At 43.8% G+C, this 25,945-nt stretch overlaps 1 protein-coding gene and 1 pseudogene across 2 annotated transcripts in view; both read right to left on the minus strand.

Annotated features, from left to right (window-relative positions):
• Positions 1-25,945, minus strand: part of LOC309548369 (uncharacterized protein) — a gene marked incomplete at its 3' end in the record, with an annotated part of 923,844 nt that overhangs the window by 897,347 nt on the left and 552 nt on the right.
• Positions 1,174-25,936, minus strand: LOC309547856 (annotated as a pseudogene). Its single transcript has 3 exons — positions 25,705-25,936; positions 16,653-16,789; positions 1,174-2,528 (listed from the first exon to the last, which is right to left on the minus strand). The product of its transcript is annotated as an uncharacterized misc_RNA (transcript).

Genomic DNA, 25,945 nt, shown 5'->3' on the forward strand with positions numbered 1-25,945 from the left:
CACCCTGTACAGGACAAGTAAAGCCCAACTTCAGCTAACGCAGCAACAGGTTTTTTTACGGTTCAAACCACCATATGTATGAAGTACAAGGAAGTAGATAAAAGCAGATCTATTGGGCTTGTGAACAGGTAATAAATTGTTACAAGGGGAGACTCAGAAAAACAAACAGCGCGATGCTAATAACAGATTGCACCATTTATGTAATTATTGTTATTGCCCGTGGTAGTCCCAATGTCCTAATGTTTCCAGAGACTAGAATTGCTCATTGTGAATTTTACCTCAAAAAGAGACCTGTACATTCCGAATCATTAAAGTGAACCCCTATTGGATGAATTTAAGTCCCCAGAATTTGTAGAAATGTGACCACACACTTAGAACTTGGTAAGCTCAGATCTCTTGTAGTTGTAATGTGTTAATAGTCTATGGAGATGAGTGATATTTGGAAAGAGGAAAAAGATAACAATCCACTCTTCACCCGGTGGAATCCCTGAGACTTTCAGCAGAGCCAAATGGAACACAAGTGGCCAATGAACTTAAGTGGTTCTGTGGAATGCATCCCATAAACAGCAGCAACTCAGGGTCAGAAGGCCTATGGCAGCTTAGGAAGTTGCCTTTTCACCAAACAGAGACTTCTCCCTGGCTTGTGTCCTGGCCACAGACCTGCCTGCAATGCTGCCATCCATGAGAGGAGATGAAATGTGGAAAGGAGGTGTTGATCATTGAAGGAGAGGAGTAATATGAAATGGGAACTTTGGAGAAGGTTTGCTTAGCTGGTGCCCTCAAGCCTAGCTGATGATCTATCAAAAGTCAGAAGAACCTGGAATGGGCTCTCCCAATTATGCTTCAGAGGCTTGGCAAGATGCCATTGGGCCCCATCTTGGTCTCTGGTACTGAAGCAGTGTTGGTCATGGATTAGCTCAGATTTTGGCAATGAAGAAAACACTTGAGAACACAGCCCAGTTAGTGAAAATGCATTACATGTTCAGTCAAAGCTGCATAAAAAAGGATAGAGATGAGAATCATGAGGAAATCAGTTCAGTCATTGATGCTTTTCTAAAAAAATGTCTCCATGTGTGTGTGTGATGGACATAAGCACTAAACTCAAAGCATCCATCCATTACATTCCAGTTTGCTCACATTTTTTTAAAGTAGCATTTTATTTTTACTTCTTCCCTAGCTTGTGGGATGACATTGGGGCTGTGAAACTAATAGGACATCTGCAGCTCCTTTAATATTCCCCCTTCTCTGTAGCTGAAACTTGTGAATCCTCTAGTGATAGATTAGCCCAGCATTAACTGTGGAAGCTTTGTCACATTCAGAGCATGAAATGCCTTCTTTCCAGTGTGAACCATCTGGTGTCTGATAAGCTTTGCCTTCTCTGTAAAAGCTTTGTCACATGCAGAACATTGATATGGCTTCTCTCCAGTGTGAACCATCTGGTGTCTGATAAGCTTTGTCTTCTGTGTGAAAGCTTTGCCACATTCAAAACACTGATGTGGCTTCTCTCCAGTGTGAACCATCTGGTGTCTGATGAGATTTGCCCTCACTGTAAAAGTTTTGCCACATTCAGGACACTGATATGGCTTCTCTCCAGTGTGAATCCTCTGGTGCTTGATAAAATCTGACTTCTGCCTAAAGGCTTTTACACATTCGGAACATTTATATGGCTTCTCTCCAGTGTGGACCCACTTGTGTGCTATAATATCTGACTTCAGGGTAAAAGCTTTGTCACATTCAGGACACTGATATGGCTTCTCTCCAGTGTGAACCATCTGGTGTATGATAAGCTTTGCATTCTCTGTAAAACCTTTGTCACACTCAGAACATTGATATGGCTTATCTCTAGTGTGAACCATCTGGTGTCTGATGAGCTTTGTCTTCTGTGTAAAAGCTTTGCCACATTCAAAACACTGATGTGGCTTCTCTCCAGTGTGAATCTTCTGGTGTCTGATAAAACCTGACTTCCGCCTAAAAGCATTGTCACATTCAGAACATTTATATGGCTTCTCACCAGTGTGGACCCTCTGGTGTGCTTTAAGATCTGACCTCTGGGTAAAAGCTTTGTCACATTCAGAACACTGATGCGGTTTCTCTTTAGTGTGAACCACCTTGTGTATGATGAGCTTTGCCTTCTCTGTAAAACTTTTGTTACATTCAGAACATTGATATGGCTTCTCCCCAGTGTGAACCATCTGATGTTTGGTAAGCTTTGTCTTTTTTATAAAAGCTTTACCACATTCAGAACACTGATATGGCATCTCCCCGGTGTGAATCCTCTGGTGTATGATAAAATCTGACTTCCGCCTAAAAGCTTTGTTACACTCAGAACACTGATATGGCTTCTCTCCAGTGTGAATCCTCTGATGCGCTATAAGATCTGACTTCTGAGTAAAAGCTTTGTCACATTCTGAACACTCATACGGCTTCTCTCCAGTGTGAATCCTTTCATGTACGATAAGCCGTTGCCTCACTGTAAAAGCTTTATCACATTCATAACATTGAAAACGCTTCTCCCTATTGCAAGCATTCTGGTTTGTGATAATTTTTGTATTCATTGTAAAACCGTTGCCACAATCCAGACAAAAAGTAGCTACTGAAATGACTTCTCTTACGAATACATGAGTTGGACTTTACTGTAAATACATTGTCACTTCCAGAACACTGAAATGACTTCTCTCTTCTTGTCCTCTGAGGCTGGATCAATATTGAAGAGGAACCAATACATTTACAACATTTAGAACACTGATATGATGTGTGTCCAGTGTGAATCCTCCAATGAACTGCATCAAAAGCTTTCAGTCACTTAAGACACCCATATGCCTCATTTCCGATATGACTTAGTTGTATTGTTGAAGACCAACATGACCAAAAACATGGTTCATAAATCCACCTGTAAAAAAAATAAAAGTCAGAATTCAATAAAAAGGGTTAAATGAAGTTTCTTTCTTTTTTAAATTCATGAATAAATGTATCTAATATACAGAAACAATAAGTACAATATTATACATGTTTAAATGTTTGTATTTATTTTATTGAGGACACTATATTATTCCCATTGGCTGGTAAAATTGACCGTTTATTACTATTTCCAGCAGGAGAATCTCATTCTTTTTTCTAATTCAAAGAAATGTGCAGAATATTGATGTGTAAATGTGCTTTGATTCAATTTGCAGATGCGTTTGGAAAATGCTTCTAAAAATCCAAAAATTGAAGGTGTGGCCAGCGCCTGAGGAGTATGGCTGCTTAGCAGCAGAGCTCTGCTCCTCAGCAGTAAACCAGAACAATTTCTACAGACCCCTGGTCTCGGAACATGGTGGTTTCAATGCCCAGACCGTCAGGCACCTTCAGGCAGCATTTCCAAAAAATGAAAGGACACTGGAAAACTCGGGTGAATGATGGACTTTTCCCAGCAGCCCTGTTGTCAGCACAGCCAAGATGGCACTGGTGAGCATGCAGAGGAACCACATATTAAAGCACAGGGACACAGGGACAGCTCCCAATGCTTTTCAGCCCCGGACACATACAGAGAACAACTTCCACTCCCAGTCCAACAAAATTGCCAGCACCACACAGCTGAAGGAGATATGGGAGGCCTGGAAGCTTCTCTTAATGATACAAGGGAACTCCAGGACTCCATCTTGGAGTTCTCCACCAAAGACAAGACCAGCCAGTTTTAAATACAACCTTAAAGGACGTGCTTGTTTCACCGCGCAACACAATCCATGCAGATATTCTATCCCTCACAAATCATTTTAAATCTGAAATGGAAGAAGTCAAGGGCAGAGTCACCCATATTGAAAATAAAATGGGGGGAATTCGCCAAAACAGTTAACAAAATAATAGATGCCCCCAGTGTCAGGGAGGATGAATTACAATGCATTAAGGACAAAATGGCAGATTTGGAAGATCGATCAAGAAGAAACCTTATTAAAATCTGTGGACTACCAGTAATGGTCAAAACACCAGGCCTTCATGATCACTTCCGAACCATCCTAAAATAAGCACTCCCTGACATTCCTGTTGCAGAATTGGTTATTGATAGGATCCACAGACTACCCAAGCCAAGACATCTTCCGGACCACTTACCAAGGGTTACAATTGTTCCACATCCACTTCTATCAAACTAGGGAAAAATTACTTATGCACAAAAGAAACCCAGATAACATGCCTCCATGCACTCAAGGCCTTTCATTCCTTCCAGATCTATCTGCATACACAATGCTAAGAAGAAGAAATATGGCTACCATTACTAAACCTTTGTGGAACCATCAGATTGCGTACCGGTGGGCATATCCAGTCAAACTCCAAATTACCAAAGATGGAAAAATTGTCACCATCGCCTGTGTAGAAGAAGGCATCCACAAAGATTGGAACTCCTGGAATCAGATGAAGGCCCTTTGACAGCAACTTCTTCACTGCAACCACAACCACCTAATTGGCACAGTGCAGTGGATGGTTGAAGACCCAGGCCACATTATTATCCTACCTCTTAATCACAGCTCTGGTAAGCTCATGGAACTCACCACAGTTTCGTTTTTCCTCCCCTTTCACATTAGTGGGAAAATTCTCCCCTCAGATTCTACTAGAATCATCTCTTTTTACTGTTCTACACCAGGAATTATTTTTGTTCACTTTTACTGGTGTTTCTCAAACATTTCTTTAAGTCTAAATAAATGTTCTAGCATTCCAGGAAACTATATTTCTGACATCACTATCAATTTAAGACCAGTGTGGTCCTTAGGCCCCTTTCACACTTTTCTCAGCGGGGAATCGATCCGCGGATCCCCCTCTGAGCAGGCAGATGGCAGCTCTGTCTCCGCGCTGTGTGCGGAGATAGTGCTATCAGGTCTCCGCTGTTCTCTATGGGGGAATCGGATGAGATCGGACCATCTGTCCATTCTCATCCAATCTGATCCACTGGATGGATGGAAAATAGGGTTTCAATCCATCCAGATTTGATGGATCGGATTGGATTGGACGTCAGCGGACATGTCTCCGCTGACATCAGATGTCCCATAGAGATGCATGGGGCATCCATTCAGATCTGCCTGAAAAACGGACAGGCGGATCTGAACGGTCTGCCTGTGTGAAAGGGGCCTTAAGGACATCCTCTTTACTAACCATTACAAGCATACTGACTGACCTCCTCAAATTAACAGTCACACAGATTATACCCCAAAACCTTATTCACCTGAAGGGTTTCTCTTCATTGACAGTTCTTAGTTCAACACAATATGGGGTTCAGAATTGCCTTCTTCAATGTAAGAGGGTTCAACAGCCCTGCTAAAAGAAGCATGATATGAAAGGAGACACGCCTTCTGCAGTGCGATCCGCTGTGTCTTCAAGAAACTTATTTCTCCTCTAAAAATCCACCGAAGCTACAACATCACCGATTCCCCACAATGTACTGCTCCAACACTCACAAAAGAAGAGAGGGGTTTCTATCCTTAACCACTTAAGCCCCGGAAGATTTGGCTGCTCAAAGACCAGGCCCTATTTTGCGATTCAGCACTGCGTGACTTTAACGGACAATTGCGCGGTTGTGCGACGCTGTACCCAAACAAAATTGACGTCCTTTTTTTCTCACAAACAGAGCTTTCTTTTGGTGGTATTTGATCACCTGTGCAGTTTTTATTTTTTGCGCTATAAACAAAAAAGTGTGACAATTTCGAAAAAATAACAATATTTTTCACATTTTTATATGAAATTCTCCAAAAAAAATTAAAAAATCTAAATTTTTTAACATTTTAGGCCAATTTGTTTTCTGCTCCATATGTTTGGTAAAAAAAAATCACAATAAGCGTATTTTGATTGGTTTGCGCAAAAGTTATTGTGTTTACTAACTACGGGAAAGATTTATGTAATTTTTATTGTTTTTTTTATTTTACTAGTAACTAGTAAAGCGATCTGCGCTTTTTTTGCGGGACTGCGACATTGTGGCGGACAGATCGGACCCCTGACTGACATTTTTGACACTTTTGGGAATACCAGTGACATTACTACAGTAATCAGTGCTATAAATATGCACTGTTACTGTCAAAATGACACTGGCAGGGAAGGGGTTAACTTTATTGGTGATCAAGGGGTTAAGTGTGTCCCTAGGTGCGTGATTCTAACTGTGGGGGGGGGGGGCGTGGCTATTGATAACCACAGACACATACGATCCTACATAGCAGGATCGCATAGTCTCTGCACTTACATCAGGAGAATGACAGAAGGTTGTGTTTACATCAGCCGTCTGGCTTTCTCCCTCTCCTGCGGGAGATCACGAGTGACTGGCGGACATCGGAGCCGCTGGTCACTCGCACAGGGATGCCTATGAATGAGCAAGGGTGGAAGTGCACCTCCGGCGGTGCGCGCTCGCCCCCTACAGGTGGCTGAGCGAGTGACGTACCCCTACGTCACTTTGCCCAGCAGTGGCTGCCTGCTGCAGTATATCTGCGGTGGGCGGTCGTTATGTGGTTAATAAAGACAGGGTTTCTTTTAAGCCTGTCCACACAGAAATGAATGCTAACGGTAGATATATCATACTTATCTGTGAAATTATCAATGTTATGTATACTATAATGAATTTATATTTACCAAATGGGAAACAAATAACTTTCGTAAAGAAAGTATGGAAACTGGTACACGGCTTGAAGCATGGGTTTGTTGTTCTGTGTGGCCATTTCAATGTCATTCCCAACAATCAGTTGGATGTCTCTGATTCTTCTCACAATCGCCATAACAGAGCAAACCTCTCACATTTTATGTCATCAGTAAACCTTCATTATATGTGGAGATGTCAACAGTCGATGGAAAGGGACTACTCCTATTTCTCAGGTGTGCATCAAACATATTCGAGAATTTACCTTTTTTAGTCTACAAATTTCTCTTGCAAAATATTAATGTGTCATCTATACATACTATTACGTGGTCTGACCACACCCCAATATCAATTAATGTGGAGGGATCCTGCATGGAAACCAGGGCGAACAGGTGGAAAAATGATGTCTTTATTTGAACATCCAGACCACAAAACAAACGTTTCAGAAACATTACAAGAATTATTTCACATTAACGCTCACAAAGCATACATGAGAGGGATACTTATAAAACTTAGTGATATAATCAAGAAGCAACAAAGTCAGAAACTCAATGACCTATTATCTAAAATTGGGGATCTGGAAAAAACAAATAAAAAATCTCCCAACCATACAGTTAGCTCGCAGCTTGACAGGAACTTTGTCTACTCCTCATATACCTACACAATAACACTATGCGAAGGTGGAAATCACATTTTTACTGTCTTGGAGATAAAGAAGGCAAGCTAATGGCAAATCAAGTATAAGAAAAAGTTATCAATCAAACAATACCTTATTTACATCATCCCACGTCTGGCAGTAAATTGACCAACCCAAAAGAGATTGCCAACGCTTTCCGAGACTACTAAGGTAGCTTATATACCTTAAAAGAGAATATAGATGAACCTCAACCAACCTTTGCCTTAATTCATGAATGAAGTTTTTTAGACTCCATCTCTTTACCCACACTTGATAAGGAACAATCATCGAGTCTTAACACACCGATATTTGAAAAAGAAATACAGAACATTGTGCTATCACTCCCACACAACAAATCCCCAGGCCCCGATGGGTTCTCCTCTGAAGCTTTCCATACTATTTTGAACCCTCATCTATCAAAGGTCTACTAAGCTGCTTTCTCCAAAGCTTCATTTCCCTCAGAAATGTTTACTACGTAACGTTACCGATGTTGGAGATACTGTTCAACAGCTTTTTTCAGCTTAGCAGATTAACTGCAGTTCACAAATAGGACACTAGATGTTGCTAATGCTCAGTGATATTCTATGCATTTCTATGCTGTGTTGTAATTTCCTGTACACTGTACTGAACTTGTTGGTTATCTCTTCCTGTCTGTTGTTCTTATTACAATGAGGTGACATCTTTGATTTCTGTGTTATGTTCCAATAAAGAAGCCAGTTCCTGTTTACTCCACAGTGTCTGATCTGAATGGACTCCGCTGCACCCACTGATCACACTCTGCAACAACTATGAGGGAGAAGAAAAGGACAAAGAGGGGCAATGTGGGGTCACTGTGAGGATAGAGGAGAGGAACAATTGTGGGGAAATGTGGGGTCACTATTAGGGAAAGGAGCAGAAACCATGAAGGGGCAATGTTGGGTCACTATGGTGGGAGAAGAGGGGAACCAATGTGGGGTCACTATGGGGTAGAAAAGGGGAACCATGGGAGGGCAATGTGGGATCACTATAGAGGAGAAGAGAGGAACCATGAAGGGTCAATATAAGGTTGATGTGGGGGGAGGGCAGCACAAAAACCCAAGAGGGGGGTGACAAGCTACATCCTGGGGGGATTCTGGAACAGAACACACAATTCTCAGGGCTCAGTCACAATAACAGTTATGTTGGCCATACACCAGGAGATTTTTAAATGCACGTCTATACAGACATTCATACAAAAGCAGATCTGATGACATGACGAATGTACTGGAAGAAACCTTTGTTTGGAATGAATGGACTTTCCTGATTGAAATCACATTCACTGCTAGAAATTTCTTCTTTCCACAAACATTTTCCAGCCGGATCCTTCCAATTTCCTCATCACTGCTATCACACACTTCCATTTCACTCCACTAACCAGAAGAAAATGGAGGGAAGGATCTTACAATGAAAAGATTGGAAGGAGATTGTACGAGTGTATGGGCAGCTGAACAAGGCGATGTTCCCGATGTTCTATGGCTTCTCACCCATCCCCCATACACAGCCCTTCTCACCCCTCCCCCATACACAGCACCTCTCACCCCTCCCCCATACGCAGACCTCCCCAGCTTTTCACCCCTCCCCCATAAACATTCCTCCAGATATTACACCCCTTCCCTTTCACATTCCTCCTCACATACAAAGGTCTTACAATATGCCTACCTTATCAAACACAGATCACCTACCTCCCCAACACAGAACCCACAGATCACCTACCTCCCCCAACAACAGAGAACCCACAGATCATCTACCTCCCCCAACACAGAACCCACAGATCACCGACCTCCCCCAACAACACAGAACCCACAGATAACCTACCTCCCCCAACAACACAGAACCCACAGATTACCTACCTCCCCCAACAACACAGAACCCACAGATCACCTACCTCCCCAACACAGAACCCACAGATCACCTACCTCCCCCAACACAGAACCCACAGATCACCTACCTCCTCCAACACAGAACCCACAGATCACCTACCTCCCCCAACACAGAACCCACAGATCACCTACCTCCACCCAAGACAGAACCCACAGATCACCTACCTCCCCCAACACAGAACCCACAGATAACCCCCCCCCCCAACAACAGAGAACCCACAGATCACCTACCTCCCCCAACACAGAACCCACAGATCACCTACCTCCCCCAACACAGAACCCACAGATCACCTACCTCCCCCAACATAGAACCCACAGATCACCTACCTCCACCCAACACAGGACCCACAGATCACCTACCCCCCCCCCCAACAACAGAGAACCCACAGATCACTTACCTCCCCCAACACAGAACCCACAGATCACCTACCTCCTCCAACACAGAACCCACAGATCACCTACCTCCCCCAACACAGAACCCACAGATCACCTACCTCCACCCAATACAGAACCCACAGATCACCTACCTCCCCCAACACAGGACCCACAGATCACCCCCCCCCCAACAACAGAGAACCCACAGATCACCTACCTCCCCCAACACAGAACCCACAGATCACCTACCTCCCCCAACACAGAACCCACAGATCACCTACCTCCCCCAACATAGAACCCACAGATCACCTACCTCCACCCAACACAGGACCCACAGATCACCTACCCCCCCCCCCCCAACAACAGAGAACCCACAGATCACCTACCTCCCCCAACACAGAACCCACAGATCACCTACCTCCACCAAAGACAGAACCCACAGATCACCTACCCCCCCCCCCCACACACACACACACACACAAATAAACACAATAGATCACCTGCCTCCCCCTTACACACAGATCTGTAAATTACCTGCCTTCCTGTAGAAAACCAGGCCAGTGTTGTCCCTCTATAGATCCTAATAAAGTGTCACTATCAGAGGAGGGAAGTGATGGATCAGAGTCTGGAGAAGAAGCTCTAGTGACCAGTCTAGATGGACGAGGTGAGAATGTTCTGTAGGTGGCCCTCCAAGAGTTCGCCTGATTAGTAGATCTTTAGACGTTGAACTCCCTCTGACAATGCAGACTGCAGTGTAGACTCCACCGGTGTGATCTGTGCATCCAGAGCAGCTTCTTCCTTCTGGAGAAATGAAACTCGGAGAACAATGGAGCTTTTGTTTAGAACTTATGTAAACAGACCATTGTACTCCTCCCTGTCCTCAAACAAAGCTGGGATCAGTTTACCTCGGAGCCCCCTTGGAATACGCTGTGATTTCCAATATTCAGCTAAAGTCATGCCATGGAATCCCAATGACTGTTGTCTTTTTAGGAACTTCTCAGAAGGATTTATATCTGGAGATATTTCCCCAAAAACTGGCCGGATCCTCGTGTCCCAGCTGTGATTTCATCTCCTCATCTGCAGAGAGGGAGAACCCCCCCCCCCCCACTTGTTGTAGAGCCAACTCCGGTCTCCATAGAGGAGTGAGTAAATTGCCACCTATGGCACATTTTCAAGCTCACCAAATCACATGGAACTGCAGCACTCTGTGGTTTGGTGTGGTACAAAATAAAAAAGGGTCAGGACTACTTTCCCTGCAGTTCTCTTGGGTAGGCAGCCCATTAAAATGAATGGGGTGCCCTACCCCCAACATGCATGCACAAATGTGAATCCAGCCTCATATCACAATTCCATTCTTACATCAGCATCCTCAGTCCCCCTTCACATCAAAATCCCTCTTTACATGACTGTCCTCAGCTCCCCTTCACATCGCAATCCCCCTTCACAAGACTGTCCTCAGCCCTCCATTACTGTCCTCAGCGCCTCTTATTAATGTCCTCAGCCTTCCCATTATTGTCTCCAGGCCCCCCATTGCTGTTCTCAGCTCCAGCAATTACAGTCCTTAGCCTCTCCCCATTACTGTCCTCAACTTCTCCCTAATATTGTCCTCAGCCTCTCATTACTATCCTCATCTCCCCCCAGTACTCTCCTCAGCCCCTCATTACTGTCCTCAGTCTTCCCTATTACTGTCCTCAGCCCCCCTTCACATTTCTGTCCTCTGCCCCCCTTCTGTCCGCAGCTCTACTATTTGTGTCTTCAACCCCTCTTTTACTGTCTTCAGACCCACGTCCCATTACTGTTCCCCCTCCCCCTCCAAACCAGCATCTTGTGCCTTACAGCGAGGAGCCTACACACATTGAATGAGAAGTGTCTCTTGTGCTTGTAGCTACTATTTTCATTAAACTCTTAATTCCATTGCCCCCCCCCCCCCCACAGCTGTGATCTTCTGGTGCTGCGAGGGACAATACCAGCCACTGGACCTGTCTCAGGCGCTCACCAGAAGTGGCAACTGTCCTCGCCCTTTCCTGTCCCCACCTTTTCCTGTCCCTGACCTCTCCTGTCCCCATCCTATCATGTCCCTGCCCTTTCCTGTCCCCGTCCTTTCCTGTCCCTCACCTGTCCTTTCCCCATCCTTTCCTGTCCCTGACCTCTCTTGTCCCCGTCCTCTCTTGTCCCCATCCTTTCCCGTCCCCACCCTTTCCTGTCCCTGACCTCTACTGTCCCCATCCTTTCCTGTCCCCTCCCTTTCTTGTCCATGACCTCTCTTGTCCCCATTCTTTCCTGTCCCCACCCTTTCTTGTCCATGACCTCTCCTGTCCCCACCCTTTCTTGTCCCTGACCTCTCCTGTCCCTGACCTCTCCTGTCCCTGTCCTCTCCTGTCCCCACCCTTTCTTGTCCATGACCTCGCCTGTTCCCGTCCTCTCCTGTCCCCATCCTTTCCTGTCCCCACCCTTTCTTGTCCAGTGCCGGGACAAGGCTATCCAGTGCCAGGACAAGGCCATCCAGTGCTGGGACAATATTATCCAGTGCTGGGACAATATCATCCAGTGCTGGGAAAAGGCCATCCAGTGCCTAGACAAGGCCATTCAGTGCTGGGACAAGGCCATCCAGTAAGGGACAATATTATCCAGTGCCTGGATAAGGTAATCCAGTGTTGGAACAAGGTAATCCAATGCTGGGACAAGGCCATTCAGTGCTGGGACAAGGTCATCCAGTGCCGGTACAAGGCCATTCAGTGCTGGGACAAGGCCATTCAGTGCTGGGACAAGGTCATCTATTGCCGGGATAAGGCCATTCAGTGCTGGGACAAGGTCATCCAGTGCCGGTACAAGGCCATTCAGTGCTGGGACAAGGTGATCCAGTGCTGGGACAAGGTCATCCAGTGCCGGTACAAGGCCATTCAGTGCTGGCACAAGGTCATCCAGTGCTGGGACAAGTCCATCCAGTGCTGGGACAATATCATCCAGTGTCGGGAAAAGGCCATCCAGTGCTGGGACAATATCATCCAATGTCGGGAAAAGGCCATCCAGTGCTGGGACAATATCATCCAGTGTCGGGAAAAGGCCATCCAGTGCCTGGACAAGCAAATAAAATAAAGACCTCCACGCAAAAATAAAATGAAATGGGAGAGGCAGCTTGCAATAAGAAAGACACAGTTCCTTCACATGGAAAATAGAAAAGATTGCAGCGCCCCAGGTTGAATAAATAAAATAGTCACTTAGCTTTGAAAACCAAAGAGAACAAGTGTCATTTAGGTCTTCCAAGCAGTGTTGCGACTGTCCAGTGAACAACAGATAGGTTCATAGATCCTCCATAAGTCACTCAAAGTTGGAACATAAAGAATCCAACATAGCGTGATTCTGTTGGGAATCACAAAAAAACATGTAATAGGGGAGGGTCACACCCGTGATGGAAAAAACACTTTAGTGCTGGCATGGTGACAATTTCTTCCTCCTTCACCCATGCAGTGCACACTCACCAACTGCTGGCTGATTATACGCCAGCATATAGGGAGCGAGAAAACCCCACACTCTGAAAACTTCTTTCTACAGGCACACACCAATGGATGACAGCACTCCCACACATAATACAAGAAAGACTGAGGATTAGAACCCAATTCCGTTTATTTAGATAAAAGCAAATGAAAAAAGTTTACTTACCTGGACAAGTCCATCCAAGGATGGGACAAGGTCATTCAATGCCGGAACAAGGCCATTCAGTGCTGGGACAAGGCCATCCAGTGCTGGGATGAGGCCATTCAGTGCTGGGACAAGGCCATTCAGTGCTGGGACAAGGCCTTCCAGTGCCAGGACAAAGTTGGACAAGGCCATCCAGTGCTGGGACAAGGCCATCCAGTGCTGGGACAAGGCCATCCAGTGCTGGGATGAGGCCATTCAGTGGTGGGACAAGGCCATTCAGTGCTGGAACAAGGCCTTCCAGTGCTGGGACAAGGCCATTCAGTGCTGGGACTAGGCCATTCAGTGCTGGGACTAGGCCATTCAGTGCTGAGACAAGGCTATTCAGTGCTGAGACAAGGCTATTCAGTGCTGGGACAAGGCCATCCAGTGCTGGGACAAGGCCATCCAGTGCTGGGATAAGTCCATTCAGTGCTGGGACAAAGTTGGAAAACTTTGCCCTCCCACCCCTCCTTCTGATGAAGATGGGGGGTGGGGCTGAAAGTGATGTAAGGTTTGTAATGTAATGTTTGTGACATTTGCTGACATGATACCTATAGTTATGTTACACAGCTTAGGTTACTGGAAGAAAAAAAGTCCCTGTGTTGGTGGTGTCACTGGAAAGAAACTATCTCTGTTGTAACTGGAAGGAAAACATGATGACGTTGATGTGATGAGGGTGTCACTGGAAGGAAAAAAGGTCCCTGTGTCAGAGGTGCCACTGAAAAGGAAAAGGTCCCTGTGTCAGAGGTGCCACTGAAAAGGAAAAGGTCCCTGTGTCAGAGGTGCCACTGAAAAGGAAAATGTCCCTGTGTCTGTGGTGTCATTGAGAGGAACAAATGTCCTTGTGTCAGTAGTGTAACTGAAAGAAAAACAAATGTTGTATGGAGGGTGTCACTGGAGGGACAAAACGTGTCTTTGTGATGGTGGTGTCACTGAAAGGAAAATACGTCCCTGTGTTGGTGGTGTCAATGAAAGGAGAAATATGCTGCTATGTCACTGGTTTTGGTGTAAGGAGGACTGATTGCCACTAAGACAAGGACATTTTTTCTTTCCAGTGAAACCACCAAAAAAAGGACATTTTTCCTTTCAGTGACACCACCAACACAGGGACTGTTTTATTTCTAGTAATTTGTTGTGTAACACAACTATTGTTCAGCACATGTCACAAATAGGGATTGGTGAACGGTTCAGCCAAGCATGAGTTTGGGTCAAACATTTGCTTGGTTGGCTGTTCACTGAACGCCCTGCAATGCACTAGACTTTGTTCTTTTTATTTTCATCTGGTGATCCAGCCAGTAAGTCTGAGGTTTTTCAAAAGAAAAATCTCTCTTCCATAAGTATCACCTCACAGGGATGAGACAAACCATTTACCACTGACAGGGGAGCTTACAATGATCAGCTTTTATGTATTCATGTAAAACCTTTATCCTAAAAGGAAAGAAACTGTTACTGTAACTGACTATAACGTGTAAATTGGAGTTTGGTTTCAGTTTGTTAGTGTATCTGAATCTGCTAGTACATCTAACACTCCCCCCTAGACTGACAATTCTGCTGTCCAAAGGTACCTCCAATGCTCCTCCATCCAGAGTGGGAGAGCTTTAATACAGGAGGTGTGTTACTGGCCAGATCACCAGGTGAAAACAGAGGGGAAAAGCCTAAAAAAGAAAACAAATGCAGCCGCCACATCTAATATCGCTGTAAAGCTCTATGGTCATTTCTCTAAATGATGTAATCAGCTACAAATACTGTAACTGCTGACTTATAATAAACAGACACTAGAGTTGGGGGAACGGTTCAACTCCAGCAAATGTTTGTCTCAGACGTCACCTCTCCGGCTGTATTTGCTGGGCACTCGGCAGGATATTTGCCCGCTGAGCGCCCCATTATGCTGCACAGAGGATTTTAGGGCCCTGATTGGATGAAGCAATGCTCCTGACCACTAGTCAGATGCCAGGCTTTGCCCAATCAGAGCAGAGAGCACAGTCAGAGCCATGATTGGACAAAGTCATGATGACTCAGCGCTCATAGTCTCCCCCCCACACTATAAAAAGTTCCTTCCCACAGGAAGGTTTTGCAGTGTTGTTGGAGTGGAGATAGATAGAGCGAGGCTCAGTTTGCTATTAGTGAGTTAGTGTGGTCACTTATTGTGTGCTTTATGGCCAGTGTGGAGCGCAGAAGGACGACCTACTGTGCGTCGGTGGTGTGGTGATGCGAGACGCCACTCCGCCCATATTGGGCAGGCAAGTGCCACGCCCCGCCTCGCCAGGGGATCCTGTGTGGATGATGCTCATTGCCACAGCGACGGATGCGTCCACTACAACACCAACCAGCTGATTTCAATAATTAATAACATGGACCTGCCCACCTTCACAAGGTATTTCCCCACCACTCCAGTAGGTCAGCTTATGCTGCATGGAGTGGATGGTTGTCAATCCTGCTGAACAAGTGCGGCTTCTACACAAGACAGGTATGTGTTTGGGGTACTGATTGCATTTTTTGCTGCACCCCATTGTACTTACCGACACTACATGGGGATGTCTATCCCCCTAGTTGGGGATTTTCCCCCCTACAGATATTAAAGCTGTCCCTTTTGCAGCAGCTAGATTTAGTAAATATCTTTTAGCATTTTTGATAACTTTTGTAATACTTTGTCCATTTGCATGAGCCGACCTTCCTTTTTAATTCACTTTTGTCCCTAGACCAGGGGTGTCAAACTCAATTTCATTGCGGGCCACATCAGCATTATGGTGCAAAAATGATGCAGACAACTAGAGGGTATTGCGTTACTGAATGAGTTATGTCTATGTTGGATTCCTATAGGGGCAATTACTATCAGGACGGGGCAAAACACATGGAAATCCTTCCCTTGACCGGGTGGCTTTTTTCCTATGTAAAGTGTGATAATCACGGCGAACGTCGCTGTAAGTATTATCCATTTGGGGTACTATGTTCCCCTCTTTTACAAACTGTATGCTTATATATTGAAAAACGTTCTGCATATATATACTTCTGCTCATTACAGGGAATTAAATCACCAAGACCTGAAAAAAGGCCCAGAAACCCCTCTCCTTTTATAAGTGGGCTTTCTATTTACCCCTCTCTCCTTTCAAGAGTATAGACTGTCTTATTATGGATTAATACAAAACTCCTGGACCTAGACCAAGCGTCAAGGTAAGAAATGTTGGCATTGACATGAAGATTTAATTCATACAAAGTTTGAATAAGTTTGCCGCCAGGCCCTTAGCCGTTTAATCTTTTACCTATCCTCCCTTTCCCTAAACTTCTCTTTATGATAGATGGAGGACGAATAAATGCTGTTTTGATGCGTTGGAACAGAGGGGAATACCACACTCTATATATATACCTTTGTGTGTTTTTAAATAGTGATCATTTGGATGGTGTAAATTAAGTGAGTCCTCTCGTCAGATTTCTCACCTACCCATTCTTTGGTTACTTTGCTTTGTTCTCCCCAGAGGGGATAAATAGAACAGCTTATGGATATATTTACTGTTGTAGGAATAAGAAGCAGGAATCTTGCATTCTTGTCTCTAGCTTCCACTTGAGTATACAGGATACCTACAAGGAGAAATACAGCAGGGTGCGGGTGTGTCAGGTATGTAGTGGAATTTTTTTGGGGGGGTGTGGGGTTTTCAGGGAGTTTCCTCTTGGCTACCTCCAGGAAAAAGTCGCAGACGCATATAAATGGGTTTTTTTTTGTATAGAATTTGTAAAGTGTACAAAGCTTACACTATGTTGTACCTCAGAATCCCTGATGAAGATTTGTATTTTTCACACATGTATCAAAACGCGTTGGTTATGAAACATAGAATGTGTCGGCAGATAAGAACTATTTGGCCCATCTAGTCTGCCCAATATATCTGAATCCTATGAATAGTCCCTGGCCCTATCTTATATGAAGGATAGTCTTATGCCTATCCCATGCATGCTTAAACTCCTTCACTGTATTTGCAGCTACCACTTCTGCAGGAAGGTTATTCCATGCATCCACTACTCTCTCAGTAAAGTAATACTTCCTCATATTACTTTTAAACCTTTGCCCCTCTAATTTAAAACTGTGTCCTCTTGTGGTAGTTTTTTTTCTTTTAAATATGCTCTCCTCCTTTACCGAGTTGATTCCCTTTATGTATTTAAAAGTTTCTATGATATCCCCTCTGTCTCTTCTTTCTTCCAAGCTATACATGTTAAGGTCCTTTAACCTTTCCTGGTAAGTTTTTTCCTGCAATCCATGTACTAGTTTAGTAGCTCTTCTCTGAACTCTCTCTAGAGTATCTATATCCTTCTGGAGATATGGCCTCCAGTACTGCGCACAATACTCCAAGTGAGGTCTCACCAGTGTTCTGTACAGCGGCATAAGCACTTCTCTCTTTCTACTGCTTATACCTCTCCCTATACATCCAAGCATTCTGCTGGCATTTCGTGCTGCTCTATTACATTGTCTTCCCACCTTTAAGTCTTCTGAAATAATTACTCCTAAATCCCTTTCCTCAGATACTGAGGTCAGGACTGTGTCAAATATTCTATATTCTGCCCTTGGGTTTTTACGCCCCAGGTGCATTATCTTGCACTTATCCACATTAAATTTTAGTTGCCAGAGTTCTGACCATTCTTCTAGTTTTCCTAAATCCTTTTCCATTTGACGTTTCCCTCCAGGAACATCAACCCTGTTACATATCTTTGTGTCATCAGCAAAAAGACAAACCTTACCATCGAGGCCTTTTGTAATATCACTTATGAAGATATTAAACAAAATTGGTCCCAGTACAGATCCCTGAGGTACCCCACTGGTGACATGACCTTGTTCTGAATGTTCTCCATTGACTACAACCCTCTGTTGTCTGTCACTCAGCCACTGCCTAATCCACTCAATATGGGAGTCCATGCTCAATGACTGTAGTTTATTGATAAGTCTTCTATGTGGGACAGTGTCAAAAGCCTTACTAAAATCTAGATATGCAATGTCTACTGCACCTCCACCGTCTATTATTTTAGTCACCCAGTCAAAAAAATCTATAAGATTTGTTTGACATGATCTCCCTGAAGTAAACCCATGTTGTTTTTCATCTTGCAATCCATGGGATTTAAGATGTTCCACAATCCTATCCTTTAATAGGGTTTCCATTAATTTGCCTACTATTGATGTCAGACTCACTGGTCTATAGTTGCTCGATTCCTCCCTACTACCTTTCTTGTGAATGGGCACGACATTTGCCAATTTCCAATCTTCCGGGACGACTCCTGTTACTAATGATTGGTTAAATAAATCTGTTAATGGTTTTGCCAGCTCACCACTAAGCTCTTTTAATAATTTTGGGTGTATCTCATCAGGACCCTGTGACTTATTTGTCTTCACTTTAGACAGCAATCTTAGAACGTCTTCCTCTGTAAAGACACATGCATCAAACGATTCATTAGTCATCCTTTCAAGTGGAGGTCCTTCTCCTCCTTTTTCTTCTGTAAAAACTGAACAGAAGTATTCATTAAGGCAGTCGGCTAGCCCTTTATTCTCTTCTACATACCTTCCGTCCTTTGTTTTTAATTTAGTTATTCCTTGTTTTAATTTCCTTTTTTCATTTATATATCTGAAGAATGTCTTATCCCCCTTTTTCATAGACTGAGCTAGTTTTTCTTCTGCCTGCGCTTTAGAAGTTCTTATAACTTGCTTGGCCTCTTTCTGCCTAATCTTGTAGATTTCCTTATCTTCATTGCTCTGGGTTTTTTTATAATTACAAAATGCTAGCTTTTTATTTTTAATGATTTGGGCCACTTCTGCTGAGTACCACAGTGGTCTCTTCCTTTTTTTGCTTTTACTGACAAGTCTAATGCAATTTTCTGTTGCCTTCAATAATGCACCTTTTAAGTAGTCCCATTTCTCCTGGACTCCATGTAATCCGTACCAGTCTGATAAGGACTCATTTATGACTAATTTCATTTTTGAAAAGTCTGTTTTTCTAAAATCTAAAACTTTTGTTTTTGTGTGGTGTGACTCTTTCACAGTTCTTATATTAAACCACACTGACTGGTGATCACTAGATCCCAAGGTTTCGCCTACAATGACATCATGTACCGAATCCCCATTTGTGAATACCAGATCCAAAATGGCCTCCCTCCGGGTTGGCTCCTCAACCACTTGTTGCAGAGACAACCCCAGTAGGGAGTTTAGAATATCTGTACTCCTGGTAGAACTTGCTATTTTGGTTTTCCAGTTTATATCTGGAAGATTGAAATCTCCCATAATGATAACTTCTCCTTTCATTGTCATTTTAGCTATTTCTTCAACTAGTAGATCATCTAGTTCTTTAACTTGACCAGGTGGTCTATATATCACACCTACACGAGTTACTGCATGATTAGCAAACTGCAACGTAACCCAAACTGACTCTATGTTGGCCTCACCAACTTGTATTAGGTTAGATTTAATGCTATCTTTCACATACAGGGCCACTCCTCCTTTCTTGCCTTCTCTGTCTCTTCTGTATAAAGAGTACCCTGGTATGGTTATGTCCCAGTCATTTCTTTCATTAAACCATGTATCCGTAACAGCCACTAAATCTACATTCTCAGATGCCATTATTGACCCAAGTTCATTGATTTTTTTACCTAAACTGCGAGCATTTGTAGACAGGACTCTGAGCTTATCATTTCTTAACCTCTGTGCTTCTGACCTGTTCTGGCATTGTTTCGGGGGGCAATTGGACTCTTGTATTTTCACTCTTTTGCCCCCCCCCCCTTCCTAGTTTAAATACTCTTTCGCAAATTCTTGGAGTTGTTCACTAAGTACATTTGTTCCTTTGAGAGAAACATGCAAACCATCTTTTTTGTACAGTTCCTTTCTATTCCAAGTAGAGCTATCATGAGAAACAAAGCCAAATCCTTGCTCTTGACACCATTTACTAAGCCATATGTTGAACTCTTTTATGCGCCTCTGCCTATCATTCTGAACATTATGCACAGGCAGAACTTCAGAAAATGAAATGGTGGATGCAAAATCCTGTATGTCATTTCCAAGTGTGATAAAAGATTTTTTCACCTCTGACACTTCATTGCAAGCCAGGTCATTTGTCCCTAGATGGACAAGAACATCCACGTCCCCTTCCTGCTTTGCTTGCTTAACAATATTAATAATACGTCTTCTATCTCGTCTAGCAGTAGCACCAGGGAGACATCTCACAAAACCATTTTCTTTAAGCTCCACACTTCTTATGATTGAATCACCCAGCAACAGCTGCTTCCTTTGAGACTTCACTTTATCTTTTTTGTCCTTGGCTGCAGTCCTGCATTTATTAGACATAGGAGTCGATGGTTTCTCACCCTCTGTGCTTGAGTCCATATCCATGTTGTCCTTACATTCTGAGAGTGCTGCAAATGAATTTTGGAGAACCACCGACTGTGGGACTTGTCTTCTATCCACCACTCTAAGTCTTCCAGAACCTACAGTAACCCATCTGCCATTTCTGGGGGTCCTCTGTGGCAGTGGCATTGCAGCAGTCCCAGCTGGAGTTTGTTTAAGAGATAATTTAAATATCTCTGATTTCAAAAATGCAATTTCCTGCTGCAGTCACCCCCTCTCTCTCTGCAACCCCCCTCCTCTCTCTCTCACACCCCCTCTTTCTCTCCCTCTCTCTATCTCTCACCCCTTTCTTTCTTGTTGTTCACACCTGAGACAATGATACAATGATTGCCCACTAGAGAGCTCTACACTGGGCAAACAAGGGACAAATCAGAAACTTTTAATTCCCTTTTAGATGTTTTTTTGGTGGTTAAATTTTTAAATTGATCATGGGGGGGGGGGGGGGTTGTTGTCAAATACAGCTCCTCACCAAGGGCACTGGAGACCCTAGATATGCCACTGTATGTAAAGTCTGCTATTTGTTCAAAATAATATAACAAACATGACTTTTTATATACACAATAACATTCTAATAAATTGTTCATTTCATCAACAGGGAAGTGTCAATGAGGATGAGGCTGAAGTCAGCCAGGAGGCAGGTGTCAGCCAGGAGGCTGTGGAGCTATTGGGATTCGCCCAACCTCCGGCAAAACGCCGGCAGAAAGAAAAGCACATAGACCAGGTTACAAGGGAGTTCCTCACCGAGTCCTCCATAGCCCTGAGGAAGAAGCCGGACGAGGAGGAATCCTTTGGCCTTCTGACGGCTAACAAAATAAGAAAATTGGAGGCACCACAGTGGCAAAGGGCTCAGCTCCTCATAATGCAAGTTCTGCTTAAAGCAGAAATGGGGCAACTAGAGGAGCACACCCACCTCTCCAATTCCCACCCATCCACTCCACCTCCACCCCCACCCCAGAAACCCCAGCCACCACCTCCTCCACAGCCACAACTGCCACATGGCAGCCAGTGGCAATATGGCCCTCATGATCCCAACATCCCCTCCTGGCAGCATGATTATCGTTATACCCAATTATAATTGCCCCTAATTTTGTCCCTGTTATTTGTGTTACCCCTTTTTATTTAATTATAATTTATATGAGGCGGAAATGTCTTTTTTTATTTTAATAGTTTGAATACGGAGAGTATTTATATATGTATGTTGTATTTTCTTCTTTTCCTAAATAAATCTGATGTTAAAAAAATTACTTGCCTATCTTTATTTTTTAAAATGTAGAATATTGTGCGTAAGCAGCAATATATGTTTTATACATTAAATCATAAAGGAATAAAGGGACACATCAATAGTTAGATCTTTGCAGTCAAAATACAAAGAGAATGGAGAAGAGTTTTAAATATTTAATTATAAGATTTGATGCACCATATAGAATAGACAAATCATAATCTTCATCATAACAGAACACATGCCTTTTTATTTGGAAAGTATAGAATTATGAGCAGTATCTTCCTTCTTCTCACATTTACCAAGATGAGCATGTGCTCCGCATTTCACACATTTTTTGGACTGCCGCGAGACGAAAGTTCTTTCTGGATAAAATGGCTAGTTTACTTGAGAATATTCTTCCGGGACGTTCTTTGGTTCCGATCATGCGTGTTCCGATTTGTAGCTGTCTGTCGGCCGAAATCTGTACTGACTGACGCACAATCGGCCGTTCTGTTGTCGGCCTACAAAAATTTTAATGCCTGCAGGACAGATTCTGTTCGGCCGAAAATGCGCTGTCAGCTGTCGGAAGAATCATACTAACAAGCCTACAATCGGCCGATCGGTCGGCGGCCGAATATTTGCGGCCGACAATCGGTACGTGTGTACGGGGCTTAGGAATAGGCTCTGTCTTGTAGGAGCATAATTTGTCAGACATCAAGTAATTGATGAGAATGGAGAATTTTTTAAAGTCTGCTCCTGCCTGCTGATGACATTTGAGATCTACCCCCAGAGGTGTCTTTAGTGGGGTCCATCCCGAGTTTAAAATCCTCACCCAGATTTGAAGTCCTTTCAGTAAATTCTTCTAATCTGGCCAATACAGAGTCAAGGAACGAAATCTGGTTGGAGTTGGGGAAAAAATAAATTTTGTCTCAAAATGTCACCCAGACACATGGACTGTTTTTTCTTGCAGGTTTGAGCCTTTAACATTTAATGAGACTACTTTGAGTGTCACGATAAGAGGTTGAGTATAGTAAGAAAGCAAAGAAAAAAGGAGGAGGGGAGGGTTTCTAGGGCCTGTGCCTGAGAAAAAAACCTGATGGAAAAAAGGAAAAAGGGGGGCTGGTATGCTGAAGGGGGGAGGGGTACAAAGGATGAAATTGGTAAGAATGGAAGGAAGTGGGGAGGTAGAGGGTCAGGGAAAGTGAAAAGGGGGTGGTAGGACTCTAAATGAGCAGAAACCCCAAACACCAAATGTGGAGTAAACCTATTGGGGTGAGTGATACATACAGGAGCCCGAGAAACCGGGCTATAATTGAAATGTAATCTAAAACACAGTCAAGTAGCAGAATGAAAAAAAAGAGCCTGCCCCCCCCCCCCCCCCCAACAGCAAACATTGCTTACAACATAAAAAGGAACCTGAGAGAGGTCAGCAGAACATAATAATACATTTGCAGAAATAAATCCATGAGACTGCTGCACATTGAATACTCAGCTTGACTCTCCCCATGTAAAAGTCATGTGCACTTGGACAGCCAGTATGGTACATTGAGACCATGCTCTCTGAAGATACAGCATGGGGAATCGAGAGTATCATAACTAAACAGACAATGTGCATCTGTCTGTAACTGCAAAACCATCAAATAGATATAGAAAACATCACACTGATCAGGCCAGGTGGGGCAACACTTACCCTGGTCAGATCTGAGCAGTAAGCCCATAATTGATATGTCTCAAGCCAATTATTAGGTATGACTGGCTGGCGTGGTCTGACCCTGCCCATCGGGCCAGCAAAGTTCCCACTCCAGAAGTGAGGTATTCCCTTCCCCAAAAGATAGGAGAAATTACAGGGGAAGTAACTATTAGGGCACATGTATTTTTCAGAACCATGCCTACCATCTTTGGTATAATAATAATCCAAAGTACAGAGCAATGTCTCATAAAGATGTTGAAAATGATGTTGCATTTTGAAAAACCAGCAAAGCAAGTACATGCTATAATATGTAGACTAACCCATAAACAAACTACACAGACGGTGCATATCTTTGTTATTTCCAAGTGGGATGCCCTGGAGATCAGGTTCTAGTTCCTTATCACTCATCCCATCCCATCCCCCAAATCCCCCTCTCCAAGGTTTGAGAGTAGAGGAAATGATATCATGTGGAATTAGTTTAGCTGCAAAGTGTCCTCCCAGGTGCCCCAAAAATGGAAGGAAAAAAGAAAGGAGGACAATCAGGGTAGAGAATAGGGTCCTCTAGACCCCTGTGAAGGCTTGTTGCTGGCCCCCCGCCATCTATCCCCTCTGGAAGTCTTCCAGGCAAAACTTAGCGAGAGTAAGCCTCAAAAACAGACAGGGATCACAATAGCATGTCTATGATTTATTACTGTTGGGTGTCACAGCTAAATCCCCTGGATGGTGTCATACTCTTTTGTTGTGACTATCAGCAAGAAAAGGGAATGCAGTGGTGGAAAAATCTACCCAATTAAGAGCCTGGAGGGGTTCTATGCCCATGAAATCAAATAGGGCAGATTGTCCTGAAGGATGTTTCATCGAGAAAGTGCAGTTACCATTACATACAACAGGCTGAAATTGCTAGCCCCGTTTTTACGTCAGGCCATGGAAACTGCGCTTGTACAGCAGAGGTTTAAGGGATTCTCTCATTTGCAGAATTATCTTGGAAACATCTGGAAGGAGATGAATTTGGGTCTCATCAAAGTCCAACGGTCCCTTATGCCAGGTTCTCTCTGTAGGATGCCTTCTTTCAGGGAATATGAATGCAGGCAGCATAGTACCTCTGGAGTATGTTAACGGTATTGAGACCTAGGTCTTTTTGCCCTGTGGACTCTTTCAATAGTAATTTTAGTCTGAGGTAGGCGCTCTAAATAGCTAGCGAAGATGTCAGTGACTGTGGCCTGTAGGTCAGCTTGTGCAATGGCCTTTGGGATTCCGCAGAGCCTGATATTATTGAGGTGGCTGTGGTTTTTCTAGATCATTAATTAAAAGATGTAGTTGAGGTATTTGTGAAATGAGAGCATCCTGGGAGGTCTGGACAGTGGTGGTAACCATTCTTATGTCAATATTTTCCTGTAATTCAGGATTCAGTCTTCCACTTCTTGATTGAGGAGCAGCATGTCTTCCCTAAGGGCCATTTCAATCCTGCTCACTAGCATCTCATAGTCAGGCTTAGTGTTCATAGTGGGCAGGAAGGACCAGGGCACATTCCCCTGGAGTATGTGAAGTCAGCCAACTGGTATCAGAGCAGGGCTGGGGAGGTGTACTCACTGCAGTCTGTAGCTGATTTATTGGATTAGAGGGGTCCTTGTGGTCTCCTTGAGTCCGTGCTGTAGTAAATCGTAAGGAGCCGCTATGTCTGTGTCTTTCCTTTAGAGCGTGGGAGCATATTGTTTCCCTATAGCTGGAATCTGGAAACAATGTAAAGGAGCATGGAGGCAGGGAAAAAGTTCACTGATTGGGGAAAGGAAAGGCAGCTGTTTCAAAAAACAGTCCATGGCTGTGGAAGAGTAGTGATTTTGTGACTTCTCAGGCTTCCTCTTGTGGGTTGTCACTCCGTGGACAGAGGCCAGTAGCTGACTGCTGTATGGCTGTAAGTGGTAGATAGCCCGAGAGCTCAGCCACGATGTTGCTTCACTCCTCCATGCCGAGACCACACCCCATGCCTGCACATCTTAATCTGATAGCAAAGTTTTAAAAAGCTTGAGCATGGCTGGTGTTAAATCACTGACTGTTTCAGGGACACCAAAGATCGTGAGGTTTTCATGTCTGTTACAGTTATCTAAATCTTCTAGTAAGTTTGCTAGTAGCATTGTATTGTTTCACTTTCCCATTAGCTTGTTGATGTGGAATGTGAAACTTCTGAGACACCCCAAACCCTTTTAGAGTTGCTTATCAGCTACTGTTTTAACACTCCTTTCTTCCAGAGTTTCCTTTATTCATCTGAAAATGAATATTGTGAATCCTCTGGTGTACAATAAGGGCTGATTTTACTGTAAACTTTTTATCACATTCAGAACACTGATATGGTTTCTCTCCAGTGTGGACCCTCTCATGTATGGTAAGCTGTTTCTTCCCTATAAAAGCTTTGCCACAATCAGAACACTGATAAGGCTTCTCTCCAATGTGAATCCTCTGGTGCATGATAAGAGC

This window comes from Pelophylax lessonae, assembly GCF_965119305.1.
Source record: "Pelophylax lessonae genome assembly, chromosome: 2".
Lineage (NCBI taxonomy): Eukaryota > Metazoa > Chordata > Amphibia > Anura > Ranidae > Pelophylax > Pelophylax lessonae.